General features: G+C 38.7%; 1 pseudogene across 1 annotated transcript; it reads right to left on the reverse strand.

Annotated features, from left to right (window-relative positions):
* Positions 1-11,618: 11,618 nt before the first annotated feature.
* On the reverse strand, positions 11,619-13,179 carry LOC148128546 (vomeronasal type-2 receptor 26-like; annotated as a pseudogene). The gene is made up of 3 exons (XR_015746282.1): positions 13,174-13,179; positions 12,847-12,973; positions 11,619-12,491 (listed from the first exon to the last, which is right to left on the reverse strand). The product of XR_015746282.1 is annotated as a vomeronasal type-2 receptor 26-like (transcript).
* Positions 13,180-14,134: the final 955 nt, after the last annotated feature.

A 14,134-nucleotide genomic window follows, 5' to 3' on the forward strand; every position in this document is an offset into this window, starting at 1 on the left:
TGTTTTTTTGAAAAATTCATTTTGTAGAAAATTGTATCTGTGGACTCTGTTGTTCATCAAGCTTTATACAAAAGGGTAAAAATAGTTGACATTTTGGGTAATATGCTTGAATTTTTTTTTAATATAGTGATTAATTAATGATAGTGATCACTATGTGGCTGTAAAACAGATATGTTTTATCAGCAGTAGATAAGATTGGAATTAACAGATTAACAGATTTTGAAGGGACCTTGGAGATCGTCTAGTCTGACTCCCATCTCAGGCAGGAAACCCTAGACGATTTCAGACAAATGGTTGTCCTATCTCTTCTTAAAAACTTCTGGTGTTGGAGCATTTACAACTTCTGGAGGGAAGTTGTTCCACTGATTAATTGTTCCAACTGTCAGTAAATTTCTCCTTAATTCTAGTTGCTCCTCTCCTTGATTAGATTCCATCTGGGACTTTGAAATCCCTCTTACAGTTATTAATATTGAGCTTTTTGCATTGGTGTTTTTGATAGGTTGGACTGTTTTTCTCCTTTGTGCAAAAAATAAGTTAAGCAGTTCTGCTTTCTCCCTGTTCCTTGTCAACTTCTTACCACTTTCTTCCTTTTAATGGACCAATCATTTCCTTGACTTTTTATTGTTTTTTATATGTTGAAAGAACCTTTTTGGTTGTTGTTATTTTTGAATTTTGTCACAAGCCTAAGTTCATTTTGAGCCTTCCTCACTTCATCTTTGCATGCTCAGGCTATTTGCTGATATTCTGCCTTAGGTATGTGCTCCTCTTTCCACTTTTTATACTTGTCCTTTTTGTCTTTCAATTTATCAAAGTTTTTTTTTATGCAGCCATACTGGTTTCTTTTTGAGAGCTGTTATTTTTCTTCTTCATTGCTGGGCTTTTATAATCTCACTTTTCAAAACTTCTCAAGCTTCTTTGGTGGTTTTCCGCTTGAGGGTTCTCAATCATGGAATCCTACCCAAGATCTCTCTAAATTTATTGAAATTAGCTCTCTTAAACTCCAAGACTCTAGTTTGACTTTGTTCTATTGCTTGTGCTTGCATAATGTTGAATTCCAATATTGCATCCTCATTCCCACCAAGGTTCCTGTTGCTTGAACACCTTTCTATCATTTCATCTCTGTAAGAGAATTGAGTGCAGTATGGCTGATCCCCTAATTCCCCTTTCTACTTTTTGAGAGTCAAAGCTGTCTGCTCGGTTTGTCAGGAACCTGTTGGATCTTCCACTTGGTGCAGAGTTTGTCTCCTGATTGATGTCAGGATAGTTAAAGTCTCCCATTACTTTTTTAAATCTTAGTTAACTGATTAGCAAAATGTTCAACTATTTTCTCTGTTTATTTGTGCGGCTGAAAGTGTGTCATTGTCACAGTGCCACTGTGCCATCCACCCCCCCAAGACAGTTTTTATAATTGTTGTGCTCTATTTTTGTAAAGATGTACTTATTTCTCATATATATTACAACTCTGCCTACTCTTTTATGTGGTCTGTTTCTTTTAAATAATTTAAATCCCTCTAGCTGTGTATTGCATTTGTGGGTTTCATCCCACCAAGTTTCCCTAATGGCAACAATATCATATCTGCCCTCATTTGCTTGAATTTCTAATTCACCCTATCCTCATACTCTCTGTGTTAGTGTAGACATTGGGGCCCTTTTTAATTGAGCTGGTGTTTACTTTCTACATAGCCTGTTTTGTGCCTGAGTTTTCCTACTTCCTTACTATCTGTTTTATTGAGCTCAAGGTATAACCTCAACCCCATTCAACTGTTACAAAGTCTGCACTACTATTACTGCTAATCTTGTCCTCACTCCTTATCCCCTTCCACTTGTGATTGTATGACTGTAACTTTGTTGCTTGTATACTTATGATACTTATATACTTATGATTTATATTGACTGTTTCCTAGTAAGATTGATTGCTTATTGTATCCTATCACTATTATTAAGTGTTGTACCTTATGATTCTTGACTCTTGATGAATGTATCTTTTCTTTTATGTACACTAAGAGCATTTGCACCAAGACAAATTCCTTGTGTGTCCAATCACACTTGGCCAATAAAGTATTCTATTCTATTCTATTCTATTCTATTCTATTCTATTCTATTCTATTCTATTCTATTCTATTCTATTCTATTCTATTCTATTCTATTCTATTCTATTCTATTCTATTCTAACACAAACTATCAAAAGCTTGACTTTCCTTGACAGCAAAGTCGATATTCTTATGCGGACAAACATCCATGTTACAAGCACTGCTTACTCTATTAATTTTAGATTCCCAGGGAAGAAAGTGTTCTGTATCAATTAACTCTCTGTCCCCATTTTTTAGTTTAAATGTTTTACCAGAAAATAAATGAATTTAATGCAAAGTAATTCAGCCTCTTCCTTGATGGATGCAAAGCATCTCTTTCACAATTATTTCCATGAAAATGGCATTTGTTCAGCATCATTTTTCTAAGATCATGTACAAAATGTCAGCTTTCCATCAGTGCTGTACTCTCTTATTTTACGGAAGACCCTTTGATAGGACACAGAGCCTCTCCTCACCTTCACAAGTATGCATCAGAAGTCCCCAAAGCAATAGAGATGCTATCAAGAGAGGCTCTGGCTATTTTGATATATGCTCCCAACCTAATTTGTATTCCAGTTTCCAGTTCCTACAATGGACATAGTAAAAAGCAGGTCTTGAACTCCAAAGAAAAGATATGGATGGATCTATCCTGCACTCACTATCACCCCACTCACTTTATTATAAGGAGAAACACGCACACAAACCTGTGGGACTTTATAGGGGCTTACTAAAGTTGACATCTGGATGGAAATCTCTCTGTCAGCTGCATCAAGAAGAGCCAAAAGGTTGTCCTTCTTTCCACAGCTGTAGTTGGGAACATTGGCTTTTCCATTAGACAGCATGTCCAGCAAGACTTCTGAAGTGCCAAGGGTGTTCAAATAGTTGTCATGAATGTTGTAGCCAAGTGTGAAATTGCACAGGAGCTGGATATTCTTGTTGATCTCTTGAATGGTGAAAATAAAGCGTTCTATTCCTTTGGAAGCATAAGTTTCACTAGTGTAAAAAAAATGCTTTGGTTAATATAAGCATCATCAACAGCAGTAATGCAATACCTTTCCCTAAATTTCATCCTCTTTATCAACACAGGACTATTGAGTATGAAGCCAATACTGATAAAAAACCAGAGGCAAATGATATTCACCCATCAAATTTAATATTTGTAAATGTTGAGAAAATGGGAAGCAGATAAGAATCACAAATAATCTATTATCTATAGCAGCAGTAATTTTCATCAGCACAGTATCCAGTCTGCAAAATCATTCCTATTTTAAACTACAACCATCATAAAAGGAAGAAGATATTTCATAAGTGATCCAGAAAAGCTGTTCTAAAAACAATTCACTATTACTATAAAGGTTCAGCTACTGCATATCAACGAGTAATTATAAAAATATGGAAATAAGTTAGTCAACGTTAACTACAACAATCAGTACTTTAAACAAAAGTCAGTATTCAAGTCATGCATTCTAGACTGGATGTGGGAAGCAAAATAATGTGGACTTCTTTCAGCTATTTTTTCTGCTCCATCCTTGTATTTGTGTCTCTTCCAGTAAATAAAACAAAAGAGGAAACCCACAGAAATCTGATCTATCAACAAAATTAATCACTTCCTGAAATATAGGAGTAAGCAGGATAAGGAGAAAAGAATGAGAGTGTTAGAATTGCAGGTGGAAGGAATATAATTTCATTGCACTGAATAACTTACAAGTAAGATTGACTATAAGGAAGCAGGTTGAAAAACAACATTTCCTGGTTTAGTGTTACTGTACTGGTGACTACACCGATGAGATGGTCTCCTGGCTTGTAGTAGCTCCATGGTCTTTCTTTATCCAGGTGCACCATATTCAGTGGGCACTTCATTCTAAGCTTCCCAGAGACTGTCTGGGACACCAGTAGCATCAAATGCAGAAGCAGGAGGTCCATAATTCATGGAGCTGAATCAATCGCCTGTTTCCAAAGAAGGGTTAAATGATTTCAAAGCGCCCTCTGAAAATGGAATATCCAGGAGGTTTCCTTTTTCAAACAGAAACAAAGAGCTTCATCTGGAAAAGAGGCAAAGGTACATTCAGCATCACAGCCCCTGCCTGTGTCCTAAATGGTGTAAACCATTCAGCATGAGTAGATGTTTATATCTTTTTCTAATGAAAGATCCACTCCAGGTTGCTTTAGTCTGGCATTATATCAAAGGCAGACATTGTAAAATTATCAGTAGGCATCTTGAAGTCTAGAATTATGACAATTACTGTGAGTGATAATTTGTCCTCTTCCAGGGCTCCATGTACAGAAGGGTAGCCAGAGAAAAGGATTCTTGGGAAATGTTGCAGATACACCCCTGGAGACACTCTTCTCTAATGGTTGTTATCATTCCTGTCAGGACATATCCAGAAAGTGATGCTGGAGGAAGATGCTTCAATATGCAAGGAATTGGCTTCTGCTGTCTGCCACTATGGGTTATGGTCTCCAGAGAATGTTAGAGAAGATCACCGTGCAGTTTGGTGGCAGTCTGCGTTCTTGACACTTAACTCTAATGCTCTCTGACACCTTCTACACCTTTGAACCCTGCCGGATGTTAAGAGCAGGTCTTCTTTGTTATTTTATTTTTTAAGTTTTATTTGTTTTATTAGTATAATATATAAAAATTCCATTTCAATTGAACAGTGTGTTGTCTGGGTACAATTATTTTTAGGCAATCATAATCCGAGTGTTCACAATAATATGTATCACAATAACATTAAAACTGTAGTGACAATAATATTTTGTTTGTTCATTTTAACAAATTTACATTTTAACATTTATCCTTTTTATGTCCCTTTCTTTCTAATTTCTGTTTTTATTGTCTAGCCATCAATAACATAAACCCCATGACAAAAAGTAGTTAAGTTTCTTCTTTATCTTTGATTGTAAGTGTTAGCCTATCAATTTCTGCGCATCCTAATACTTTTTAAAACTACCTTCTCATCTGTCAGGATCTCATCACACTGCCGTTGTTGAGCATATACAATTCTAGCTGGAGTTAGTACATGTAAAATCAAATATAAAATCTCTTTAAGATATTTTTGGTAGAATGCCCAATAAATTTTTTTGTGGTTTTATATCTAAATGATGTTTGATCATTTTTTCCAAATCAGGTATGTATTTTCGTTGAATTTTTTTTAATTTGTGATCATGTCCACCACATATGGTAATATGAACCAGGTGTTTGATTACATTTCCAATATTTAGCAGATCTATCCTTATACATTTTTACCAGTTTTACTGGTGCAAAATGCCATCTATAAACATTTTAAACAGATTTTATTTGTATGCAGTTGACATAGTCAGTTTAACAGTTCAACCAAAACCAAGCATTTAATAGTGAGTGGCATACCATGTGCATTAATCAAACAGGTGGCAAGAAAGTGGGAGCAGGCAGGCACAACACAGGTTATATAGACAGTAAACACAGTGTCAGACACAAAGATCTCAAGTGCCTATATACAAATGCACAAAGTCTGGGGAACAAACAGGATGAACTCGAACTACAAATACATGAAGGTAGATATGATATAGTTGGAATAACAGAAACTTGGTGGGATGAAACCCATGATTGGAACATACAGGTAGAAGGATACAAACTATTAAAAAAAAACAGACCCCATAAAAGAGGAGGTGGAGTTGCACTGCATGTAAAGGACTACTATATTGCTACAGAAATACATGAAACCAAAGATAAAAACTTCCTAGAATGCATATGGGTCAATATAAAAGAAAAAAGAATGTCATGGCCATAAGTGTATATTATAGGCCATCCAATCAAGCAGAAAAAATAGATGTCCCTTTTGCCAACCAATTAACAAACATATGCAGGAAACACACAACAATAATAATGGGAGACTTCAATTATCCTGAAAAATGGAGATCTAATAGAAAAGAAAATAATAAAAAGACCCTGCTATTAACTGTCTGGGTTCCAGAAAAATCCAATTCCAATTAAAAAGTCTGAGACAGGCATTTTCTCAAAGTTCCATTTTATTAGAGGAGTTATACTGGGACATCTAGGAAAACCCGAATCTGAAAGTTCCAGGTTTTCCTCCAATAAGTGAAATTACAAATCCACACCCTGCATTCATCATTCCATCACATGCCCCAAACACCATCCATTCCAACTTGAGACATCCCTTCAACCACTCCTCAACCAGGAGGTGCAGGAATAACATTACATGTCAGAATCTGTCATTAACATTAAGGAGGGTTCAAGGATAGTTGAACTAGAAGACCGGCAGGATTAAAGTTGTGTCATCAACATAGAGTGTAACCAAACTCCACAGCTCTGGGTGACTTTCCTCAGCAGTCTGTAGAGACACAATGAAGGATAGCAGAAGTCAATTCTCCAGATCAAAGGTTGCCAAACTTTAGCACCCCAGGGAACACCAAACTCATAATTTTAAATCCCATGGACCAGTAATAGGAATCCAGCATGCTGCTTGCTGAAGTGCCTGGACTCCCACTGAGAGGATGGGATCCTTCAGGCACTTAGTTTGGCTGGCTATTTCTGCAACCTTAAATACTCAAAAGAGTCCAGAGAGTCATTTGGACGCATTTCCCACAGAAAACAAAACACTGAGATCTCTAATCTCTCTCTCTCTCTCTCTCTCTCTCTCTCTCTCTCCCTCTCCCTCTCTCCCTCTCCCTCTCCATCTCTCTCTCCATTTCCCTCCCTTTCTCTCTCTCTCACACACATCTCTTTTTCTTGCTCCTCCCTCTCTCCCTTTCTCCCTCTTTCTCCCTTTCTCCCTCTTTCTCTCTTTCCCCCTCTCTTTCTCCCTTTCTCTTTCTCTCTGTCTCTCTTTCTCCCTTTCTCCCTCTTTCTCTCTCTCTCTCTCCTTTCTCCTTCTCCCTCCCTCTCTCTCTCTCTCTTTGTACCTTTCTCCCTCCCTCCTCTCTCTCTCTTGTCCCTTTCTCCCTCTTTCTTTCTCTCTCTCTCTTTCTTCCTTTCTCCCTCCCTCTCTTTCTCTCTCTCTCTCTTCCCCCTCCTCTCTCTCTCTGTCCCTGAGGGTGGGGGAAAGGAATCTCTGAACTAGTGCTACATGGTGAGAATCTGATGTCTGGAGGCTGACAAGCCACATGCTGATGACCAGATGGTGGGCGAGGAAGTGGGGGAACAGGGGTGATACCAGTGGCAGATGGACTCATACACGTGGGAGATCATGGCACTGGAGCCCTTCCCGGGTATTCCCTGGCCTGCGAGGGATAGGGGGAAAGGAACCTCTGAAATGGTGTTACCTCCTGTCTCCTGCCTCCGCACATTGAGGAGGTTGAGCGGCTGTCAGCGATGCCCTCAGGTGAAGATGTTGCAAGGGGGAGGCTTGATCCCATCTCCTGAGGAGCTTCTCTTCCTCCTCGTCAGAAGTGCTCACATGCAAAGCGCTCACTGCCCCTCTGGCACCCAATAAGCCTCCTCCATCCCGCTGTGTGTGAGTGCTTCTGGCGAGGAGGAAGAAGGGGGTCAAGCCTCCACCTTGCAACATCTTCACCCAAGGGCATCACTGACAGCAGCTTCCTGAGGCTCAGAAGGTCCATGCTCTTCCCGCTGCTGCTCAGCCTCCTCGATGCACTGAGGAAGGAGGCAGCAGCCATGACATGGGTTTGCTAGGGAGACTACAGGATTGCCCCACGTCCACACCTGCCATCTGGTCTTCAGCATGCTGGGCCCATCAAGATTTTCTCTCAGACCACCAGTGGGCTGCAGCCAACTGGTTGGCGACCACTGACCTATAGATCCTGTGACAATGTTTTAAAACTTTAAATTTAAAGTTTAAATTTTTAAAAAAGTCCAATAGCTGGGAACCTGGTCTTGTGAAAATGTGTGAAGATCCCAGAAGTTTCCCTGAGCCACAGAGATGCCAAAGAGTGAGACTCAAGACGAGGCTTGCAAAAATAACAGTTTTTTTTAATTCTTTGGCCAAAGCAAAAAGTCTGGGTGAATATTATGTCCAAAACATACGGCCAAAATGCATGTAAAGAATAGCCACACCCTGCAAGAGTGGCTCAGAATATTATATACATTTTATGCTGATAGAAATAAAGTTTATTCAATCAATTTACACTGATATAAACAAAGTATATCTAATCAATTTACACTGATAGAAACAAAAATTATCAAATCAGAGACAAAGGTTTGTTATTAATGTGGAGTGTTCTTTGTTTGTGCTCTGTCCATACTTTGTTATTTTACACAGTATTCCTTGTCCTTGTGTATTCATGCTCCTAGGCAGCCCCACCTCCCATCTATGGATGTTCCTGGGAATTGTCTCCAAGAATGTGTCTAGCTCTGAAGCAAATTGCAGAGGCAAGAAACCAGATAGAAAAGGATAAAATTCTCTTACAGAATGAATTCCTAACAAATGATTCCCATCCTTAGCAAAATAGTACAAGCAACTTTTTTAACAGAAGCAAAGAGCAAATATTAGATTGATTCATGTCAATATGTTCTTTCAACACTAAGCCATCATGTGTTGTGGTTAGCCGGCAGCAGTGAGGAGGAGGTTCCCATGGAGCCTCTGCTAAGTGCAAGTGAGCGCAGGATGATTCATAGAAGAGCAGCACAGGCGATTCGGGAGTAAGAATGCTAATTAACAGCCCCTCCCTCCGGGGAATATAAGCCTGGTTTCAAAGTGTTTTTGCTCTGTAGAAGGCAAAAATGTTCTAAGAAGCTCTAAGGACCCAGCATTGTGTGTAGAGATACTGGCTTATCTGAAGAATTCTGTCAAGGCTTTTCTGGTTGGACTAATTGGCTGCAAGCCATCTTTTATCTACAAAGAAGTTTATTTGTAGATTAAAGCAGTGAAGATTTGAGTTACTGAGTTTGTCTGTGTTTGCTCTCTGGGAACTCGGCTGGGTCAGAACAGTATTTGGTTTATATATTTTGTCCCAAAGTTGCTTTTTTCAAGAGTTAACTCGACTTTCTGTTTTTTCTTTGAAGTCATTTCATTTCTCATTCAAGAAGCTCCTTCAGCGCTGACAGGATAGTGGGGAATGGAAGGATTCCATCCAGCCAGAGCTAAAGAAGCTTCTTGAATGTGAGAAGCGAAATGTCTTCCAGGAAAAACAAGAAAGTGCAGTTGCCTCATGAAAAAGCACCTTGGGGACAACCATGATCTGGATGACTGAGAATCTCTCTCTCTCTCTCTCTCTCTCTCTCTCTCTCTCTCTCAACCTCCCTCCCCCTGCATTTCTGGGAGGTTTTGCCTCTCTCTCATCACACTGAAACCTTTTTATTTTATCCTTATTTGAAACTCTCTCTCCCTCCTCCCCTTTGTCTTTGTTTATTCAACCTCTTCTCCTAAAACCTGATTGGTGCCTTGAGTTCCCAGGCAACCATTGTCTCTTCCCTCCTGTTTGTTTGGCTGCTGCTGGGTAGGCCAGGATGAGAGGCAGCCACTGGGGAGAGAGAGGGGCAGGGCTTTTGCCTTCCCTCAGAACTGGAGGAGTTGAAGGCAAAATCTTCTCTCTTTTAGGAAACTCTGCTCAGCTGCAGCCCAGAGTAGCGAAAAATAAAAGAATATTTTTAAAAACATATTTTAAAAATGAAGGAAAAAGACCTTCAGAGACAGAAAATGGGTAAAAATGTTTTCAAATACAGAGGATTTTAAAGAAATATTCCATATTTTCTTTGAGGATTGATGGATGATCAGTTAGGAAAATGCCATGGAACCTTGTTTTAATATGTGATTATGGTAGTGAGATTATTCAATGCACAAGGAAACATTCAGAACTACCCATCTGGGAGGAATGGCTTGTGAAATTGACAGGACTTTCTGAGATGGACAAACTGATTGCTTTGAATAGAGAAAGGGCAACATTTACATGTTTTGATAACTGGAAACACATTAAGGATTTTTTCGCTAAAAGTGATGTTGTGATTTATGGTTTTCATAGAGAGGAAGCTGTAGATGAAAGAGTGTAACTTTAGGAAAAGAGGTTAAAATATAATTGTACTTATAATGTCTGTGAAGAATATTGGAAGGTATTTGTTGATATTTTTTGACAGTTTAGATTATTTAACATTTCTTAAAGTTTATTGCTTTTTCCCTACCTATTTTCTGTAAACAATTGTCAACCCATGCACCCAAAATTGGTCTGCTGCTTAAGTAAGAAAAAGTCCAGGGATGCAATAAACCAAAGAAGATTATAACTAGAGCCACAGATGTGAAAGAGGCCTGCAGGAATTGAATTCAATCCACTGTTCTGTGCAAAGTTGTAAATTAAACATTAGCTCAGCTATATTTAGATCAGGTGTCAACAAAATACATCATTTAAAGGAGAACACAGAGAAGAAAAACAAATTTAAAAAATAAACAATTAGCATTAAAAATAAAAAATAACATCAATGTTTGAAAACTAGTTAATGACATACATGGTTTGAAGAAAATCAACACATATATATAGTTAACATATACATGTTCCTCTCCAAAGCAATAGAATAACAGAAGACAAAATTTGGCCATGTGTGTTTTTGCAGGTGCATCAGCAAAAACTAACTTTCCCCATCTTGGTTAAAGATGCAGATTGTGAATCAGTCCTTAAATGTTACATATTTATCCAGGTCCAAGAAGGGATGAGGAAGGCTGAGAACTTCTTGGGTGCTAGAAAGGTACAACCATGATAAAGCCAAGAAGGGAGATACACCCAACCAAACACATTTCTACTAAATTTGAGAAACTATGTCATAATATTTTTGAATAGGGTGTCCTTGCAAACTTCCATTTCCAAAAGTTTTGGTTGCCACAATGTAAAAAGAGATGTTGAGACTCTAGAAAGAGGGCAGAGAAGAACAATAATCATGATTAGGAGACTGGAAGTAAAACATATTAAGAATGGTTGTTGGAACTGGGTATGTTTAGTTTAATGAAAAAAAAGGAATAGGGTGACGTGACAGCAGTCTTCCAATATTTTGAGGGGCTGCCACAAAGAAGAGAGAGTCAAGCTAGAGGGACAAGAAACAACAGATGGAAAGTAATCAATAATCTATCAGTGAAACAACTTGCCTCAAGAAGTTGTGGGTTCTCCAACACTGGACATTTTTAAAAAGAGACAACCCTTTGTCTGAAATGGTATAAAATTTCCTGTGTGAGCAGGGGGTTGGACTAGAAGACCTCCAAAGTCTTTTCCAAATAACTCTACCATCAGAAGAATGAGATGGATGAATTGTTGCAATTTAGTAAGGAGTATTTATGCCCAATCCCACCTCCCTCCCTTACACCACATTTATGGGACACTTACATATGGATACTCTCAATTCTGTAGGAATTGTTTTGTAAAACTCTTATATGGCTGTATTTCAGCTCCCATTTTATTTTATTTCTACATGATTTGACCAGATGGATAATCCAGTTTATCCACATCCTGCAGTTATGCTGGGTAAGGATGGAAGGCAATATCTACCAATATACTTTCAAAGTCTGCCTTTGATTATTAGCTGTCCCAGCTCATATATACGGGACAGCTTGAAACAATTTCTATGCTTGGTCTGCTGGAATGTGTTGAGAGTGGAAATTTTTCTAACTCACATTAAACATTTCTTCTGGTCGTAAGATGCTCCTTTGTATTCAGGTCCGGCCTCAGAATGATAATGTAGCACTTGGGGATGAAGACACAGCCCAGCAGACCAGCACTGGAGGCCAGGATGGAGAAAACCTGCACAGCCACCATGTATTTCCCCTTGGTGCTCAGGTAGGTGGGCAGGAAGGAGACCCAGACATTGCAGAAGACCAGCATGCTGAAGGTGATCAGCTTGGCTTCATTGAAGGCTCCAGGGAGATTCCTGGCCAGAAAAGCCACTGTGAAGCAGATGGCAGCCAGGAAGCCCATGTAGCTGAGGGTGATGTAGAACATGAAAACAGAACCTTCATTGCATTGCAGGATGATCTCTCCAGGCTGGGAATGGAAGTCTGAGTCACAGAATGGGGGAGAAATTCCCAACCAGATGGAGCAGATCATAATTTGGACACTAGAACAAGAACCATCTCTTCACTCGGTTTCCTGGTTTTGTGGCCAGGAAAGCCAGCACCACTGTGATGGTTTTGGCCAAGAGAGAAGAAATGGCAACCGAGAAGTTGATGCTGAAAACTGTTTGTCGGAGAAGGCAAGTGGCTTTCCTTGGTTGGCCAATGAAGAGAAAAGGAGACAAGAAGCAAAGCAGGAGGGAAACCAGGAGGATGTAAGAGAGGTCTCGGTTGTTGGCTTTCACAATGGGAGTTTCTAGATGTTTCATGAATATGATTAAAACAAGGCCTGTGGCTAAGAACAAGAGTAGGGCAAAAGAGACCAGAATGATTCCCAGAAGTTCTTCATAGGAAAGGAAGGATATAATTTTGGGGATACAATAAATTCTGTCATGATTTGGATATTTTTCACCTGGACACTTGGTGCATTTTTCTGTATCTGAGTAAAACAAAAAAGCAACATTTAAAAAAAATTCTGTACTTTCACTTTTCAAGAAATACCTTCTTGGGACAACATTTGTTACCCACAGTATTTTCCAAGAAGCATTTCTTAAAATCTCTTCAGAAACAAGAGATAGTCAGCCTATTGCCCCCAACAATCTGGGTTCTCATTTTACTAACCTCAGAAGGATGGAAATCAGGGTCAACCCTGAACTGGAGAGAATCAAACTGCCAAACTGCTAGCAAAAAAAAAAAAAATTAAGCTTCAATCAACCTTTTAACTTGTATTTGTATGACAGTGTTTTGATGAATCCACTTCCACAAGGCCTATCCTTTTCCTTGGTATCCCTCACCTTCATGAATGGAGATGGTCCCCTCAGGACAAGGAATGCAGTCAAAGCAGCAAGCAGGCTCTCCTTCTCGCTTCCGCTTGACGAATCCAGGATGACAACTTTCCACACATTGCAACTGAGGCAGAGACTAAGCAGAAAAACAAGGAACACGAACGAAAATATATTATTGTGACAAAGCATGCATGAAAATGGATGTAGATATTAATATTAGCCAAATAGTTTCTTGGCTTCACTTAGTGAAATATGTAGTGACTCATTCCAAACTAATTCCAAACAGATTTAGGAGAGATAAATACTGGCAAATAGTTCATTTATTCACTCCCGTACTCTCATAGAAGTGGTAGTAAAAAAAAATGAATCCCACCACTGGTCATAATCTTTGGAAAAAAGAGAAGACACAGCAATATTTGACCTACCTTGTTGATCATATTTATCCATGAAAGAGCAATTTTGTTAATAATAACTCTCTGTCTTTCAATACTCCCCAGTTTCCTTTTGATCAAATCCCCATCAGGCGAAATAACCATGAACTCAATGTCCATATCTGCAGCTATTTCTCCATTATGGTCCATGTAAAGATTCCAGTTGGAAAGATTGTAGAACTCATTTTTCTCCAGAAAGGGATGGAACTAGAATGGAAACATCCGAGAATTTTAAAAGTAGAAACCTTGATTTGTTATTCCACCAGATATTTTTACATATGCCCTTTTCTTCTACAGTTTTTGTTTTTAATGTGCCAATATGCTTAATTAGGACAACAGGTGTTACCACTAAGTTCATAAGCAAATGAGAAAAGTTCAGCAAAATTTGTCAATCGTATATTGAAAAAATTGTATTGAGAAAATGTAATAGACACATTTGATCAATTTATAGGGAGCATTCTACAGCAGGTATCAAATAAATTGTACAACAGCAAAAAGTTCATAAACTCCTTGAAAACAACAGGTTGATTACCAGAAAGCATGCATTTTTCCAAGATGAAAGTTCCCAAGCTAACCAATTCATTTTCCAGCCTGAAAATTTAGAGAGGATCCTTTCTGAGTTTGTTTTGCTGGCTCTTATGCAGCTACAGGATCCCCTACTTTATCTGATCACTTCCTGGGCAGTTTATCTTCTCCCTTTCCTCAAAGTTATTCTTGTATATTATTATAGTTCTTTAATAGTATACAATAGTATACAAGGAACAAAAAGGGAAAGGGCAGCATGTAGCAGAGTTTAATGTGTGGCTAAAGGAGTGGTGTAAAAGGGAAGGCTTTGGGTTTATTAGTCATGATGTCTGCAGCTCGTC

This window comes from Notechis scutatus, unplaced genomic scaffold (assembly GCF_049901735.1).
Source record: "Notechis scutatus isolate UNSWTSFEM ecotype Mainland unplaced genomic scaffold, rNotScu1.2 NSCUSCF26, whole genome shotgun sequence".
In the NCBI taxonomy this organism is placed as follows: domain Eukaryota; kingdom Metazoa; phylum Chordata; class Lepidosauria; order Squamata; family Elapidae; genus Notechis; species Notechis scutatus.